The following is a 5,010-nucleotide window of genomic DNA, read 5'->3' as shown; positions in this document are numbered from 1 at the left end:
AGCTTATTTTTACATATGAGAGACATTAAGGGAGTTACGTATAGAATGTATGAAGTACTGAAATGCATGATGTGCTGACCCCAACAGCCAGGGACCCTCCATTTCAAAAAGAAAGAGGACTTCGCTTTGTGAGTTTATTGGGGGGGAATTAGATTAACATGCTCCTATGAAGGATCTAACAATTAACTTACGCTTAAGATGCTTTTGAGAAACTGGGCCCTGGATAAAACATCTGCTAAATTACCAAAATTTTGCATGAAATGTTTTACATACAGATCTCATATATTCATGTCAAATGTATTATTTGTACATTCTTTATAAAATGTAGTTTATTGTTACATTTGCAGATGTGTAAAACCTAGACGTACTACTTATTTACTGAGAGTGATGCAGATTATATAGCATTATGCAAAGAAAACATGATTATTTGTTCTCTGAAATGAAACGCTCAAGTATAGATTTTACAACAAACATATGTGGGGTGGATTGGTTGTTAGAGTGTTGGCCAGTAACCGAAAGGTTGCTAGATTAAATCCTGAGCAGAAAAGGTAAAAAGCTGTTGTTCTGCCTGAACAAGGCAGTTAACCCACTGTGCCTTAGGCGTCATTGTAAAATAACATTTTGTTCTTACTGACTGGCCTAGTTAAATTAATAAAATACAATTTTCATTGACACCCCAGCCATGATTAGATAGTGAAAAAAAAACGTATCTCTTTGATAATGTATTTAAAAATAAAAGCTCATTTACCAACATTTCTGAAAAAAGAGCCTTTTGGAATGAATCTCTTCTCATGTTCCATCTGAGTTCAGAAGTAAATGAGAGATGAATTTTTTGTCCCTGTTGTGTTGAAGCCAATCAAGCAGGAGAGACCAGCCTCCCTGTACCAGCGTGTGTCCATGAAGAGTCAACTATAGAGTTGAGAGAAAGTAGACTTTCTACTGAACAAAGGTAGAAGAACTATGGGCATGGTCAGTGAGTTAACACCTGTCTCTAGTCATCGCTCATCTCCCATGTTCCCATTTATTTTTGTTGTTTTCATAATCCATAGGCTATACTTTTTCCATTTCATAGTTCTAAAACAATATTAACAAACACAACATTCCCTCCGTGTGTGTATGTGACAAACAGTGACACATTATTATTATTATTATTATTGACATTTAACAAGGAGATGAGATATCTGTTTAGTAAAGTGTTTATTTCTAAGAGATAATGAATTAAAGAGAACAATTGACATTCAAGAATAAGTTGTCAATGTGTTTTAACTACAACCAACATGCTGCATCTCTGTTTAGGGTTGCATGCTCTAAATGAAGTCCTCTTGGGAGAGAGAGGAGGGGGTCCCTGCTCTAAAATTAGACTTTCTGGGGAGAGAGAGGAGGGAGGGCCTGCCTCTAAAATGAGTTCTCTGGGGAGAGAGAGGGGGGGTCCCTGCCCTAAAATGAGTCCTCTCTGGGGAGAGAGAGGAGGGGGTCCCTGCTCTAAAATGAGAACTCTCTGGGAGAGAGAGGAGGGGGTCCCCTGCCTCAAAATGAGTCTCTCTGGGGAGAGAGTGGAGGGGGTCCTGCCCCTAAAATGAGTCTCTCTGGGGAGAGAGAGAGGGGGTCCCTGCTCTAAATGAGACTCTGGGAACATGATTCCAGCAAGAAGGGTGAGATGACAATGTTGTTAAGAATTTATGAAGAGTTTATTTCAAAACGATATTTCCACAGATTTTATAGTTAGAAATTTTAAACTGTGCAGGAACATTTCTGCCACAACAGAATCAAATTAAGATATGGCACTGTACTATAAGTTGCTGGTGCGGTTTCCATAAGCAATGAATTTAGGCTTACGAGTGTTTTAAGATGTATCTATAATACAATGGCCGAAGATGTAAACATGTGCATAGTTTGTTTTTCTGTATATATGAATTACAAATCAGCCTTTACTTAAATCATGTTTTAGTCTATTGCTAGTTACAATGTGTAATCATTGATGTCAGGAGCAGGAGTGGTAAAACACTGTTGAAGTGTATAATTGTAACGCATACATGCAGACACAGCATCATTCAAAGAATGGAGTTTGATAGACCTGGTATGGATATTGACTGAAAAAGAATGTCTCACAGAGATTCATACCTGAACCGCATCTTTTTTGCCAAAGAAGAGTACGATCAGTGAATATATTAAGTGTACAGGCTACAATGTGGGGGATCCATGCGTGGTAAACTACAGTAACATGTATATAGGACTTGCATCCTTGGCACATAAAGATTATTATATTCTACTCAATCCATAGACTCATTAATGCATCAGACTTGAAGTTGATAAATAACTAGGATAGCTGAAGTTCCATAGATTGGTATGACTATTATTCAGAATCTAACGTTTTGGGTCCATAACAGATCGGCTACATACTGTAGCTAGCTACACCTCATAGGCATACAGTTTTATTATCCTCCACTACACAATAATCAAGTAAAGTTTGCTAGCATATGTTATTCAGCTGCACTGCACGGCAAAGCAAGCTATACAATTGTACATTCAATTTGCAGTAAATGCTTTAGCTAGCTATATTTTTACACCCTGTTTCCCAGAGACGACAGCCTGGTTGCTGGTTTTCTCAGGAGTCCCTAAAACATTAAACAACACGAATTACAATGTTATACTCATTCATAACACCAGCTAGCTAACTGGCTAATGTTAGCTAGTCAGCTAACTTTCTAAATAGTGATTGTCGTGAATTAACTTTATGACAAAAGAAATAGCACAATCGTTTGTCTCTACAACCATATTACTAACTAACATATAACATATAACTAACATATTACTCTACTAACATATTCCTCTCATTGTAAATGTTTTGCTTGACTCGTTATGAGTTATAATTACTTACATTTGCTTCCCCCATAATGTTTTGTCAGCCTCTTTGCTGAAGAATCATCAGCACGCACTCGTGGTCAATCCTCATCATTGAATCACTTCGATATGATTGATCATATAAAAACCTTGGGACCCAAATGCATAACGAGTGCTCTATCTCCCCTTGTGATGGTCTGGAGCATGAAGCTTATATATCTCACGACATTAAAACTCTAGAGATAGTTTTAAACAATACATTTTCTCTCATTGAACAACCGATCCATAAAAGATAGTGAAAAAACAGCATCAATCTTATTCATATTTCTTTAAAATAACATTTTTCTGAAATTAAACTTTCTTATGTTTCCCAATCTGACCTCAGAGTAGATGAGATTGAATGTTTGTCTCTGTTGTGTTGAAGTCCAATCAGCAGGAGAGACCAGCCTCCCATGTACCCAGCTGTGTGTCCATGAAGAGTGACCAGTCTATGATTCCTCCTATAATGTTTAGAGAGGGAGACTTTTCTACTGAACAAAGGTAAGAAGAACTCATGGTCATGGTCAGTGAGTTAAACAACACGGTCTCTAGTCATTTCTCCTCTCCCATTTTCAGATTTATTTAGGTTATTTCATAATCATAGGCTAATCCTTTTTTCCATTTTCATAGTCCTAAAACAATATTAAACAAAACCCAATTCCTCCCTCTGTGTGTGTGTGTGTGTGTGTGTGTGTGTGTGTGTGTGTGTGTGTGTTGTGTTGTGTGTTGTGTGTGGTGGTGTGTGTGTGTGTGTGTGTGTGTGTGTGTGTGTGTGGTGTGTGTGTGTGTGTGTGTGTGTGTGTGTGTGTGTGTGTGTGTGTGTGTGTGTGTGTGTGTGGGTGTGTTGTGTGTGTGCACTCCTTTGATGTTTTCCACAGAAACCAACAGGAGAGATCAGAGTCAGAGATTCTCAGTGGTCAGTCTTCCCAGGTTCATCAAACAGACCTGGCTCCTTAATTCAGTGTATGTTGTTGTCCTGTTATGTACATACATTTTTGTTTACCTCAAGTAAAGTTGGATCTGTCAATCATTCATTAATGTGTTAATGAGACATTATTTATTTATTTCAGTTGCTTGAAGAGAATATTATGACATTTGTGAAGAATGAGCTGAATAGGTTCAAGAGGATTCTTAGTCCAGAACTCCCACAAGGCTTTGAGAGTCAGAAGCAAGATGAGGAAGTGGTGGACGCTGAAGATGAGAAGCAGGAGAGCAGTGCCAGGAAGGAGGCTCTGAAGATCACACTGCACATCCTGAGGAAAATGAACCAGAAGGAGCTTGCTGACACACTGGAGAAAAGTAAGAGCTTTCTGCCTCATGTTGTCTGCCTCATGTTGAATGCTATTTTGTAACAAACATTTAAAAGCTGTAGCTAAGGTTAAGCTAAAGTAGCTGTGTAACTCAATGATACTGTAGCAGGCTTAATCCCACATTGTAATGAAAGCAGTACTAGTTAGACATTTCCTAACAAGGTAATCATGCTGCCTGAAAGTTGAACAACGCTAGCCTTGATGAGGCCCTTATCCTCTTGGGGTTGTTGTGTGTAGCATGATTTCCTTAGGGTCAAGCGACCTGGCTTCAAGCCTCGGGTTAATACCCCCTCCTGCCATTTGCTACTCTGATGACCAAAAGTAGGATACTGTATAAGGGTCAAAAGCATGTCCTGTTAAGAGGGCTTTGTGATAGAGAGGCTGTGTTTTCTGAACAGAGGGAGTAGTGTAACGATCCTAACACCAAGTGACCTCGTCAACTAGCAGGGTTGTGTTGATTAATTTAGACAGAGAAGAGGAGAGACAGAGAGAGGCGAGAGACAGTGAAGAGGAGAGACAGAGAGAGACCATTAATAATACCAATAATAATATAATCAGTCACTCCAGTGTGTAATGCATTATGAAAACATTTATACATTTCTACAGGCAGTTATGAGAATAAATGATTATAATGTACAACTTTACAACACAATCCTACATTACTGTAGGCATTAAAACAGACAGTAATATTAATATCCTCTGTGTTATTTCTTCATTCAGAAGAGCTTGCTGTGATTTGCCAATGTGAACTCAAATCTAATCTAAAGAAGAAGTTTCAATGTGTATTTGAGGGGATCGCTAAACAAGGAAACCCAACACT

This window comes from Salvelinus sp. IW2-2015, unplaced genomic scaffold, assembly GCF_002910315.2.
Source record: "Salvelinus sp. IW2-2015 unplaced genomic scaffold, ASM291031v2 Un_scaffold16299, whole genome shotgun sequence".
Classification (NCBI taxonomy): Eukaryota; Metazoa; Chordata; class Actinopteri; order Salmoniformes; family Salmonidae; genus Salvelinus; species Salvelinus sp. IW2-2015.
Note: the sequence above shows the minus strand (reverse complement) of the source record.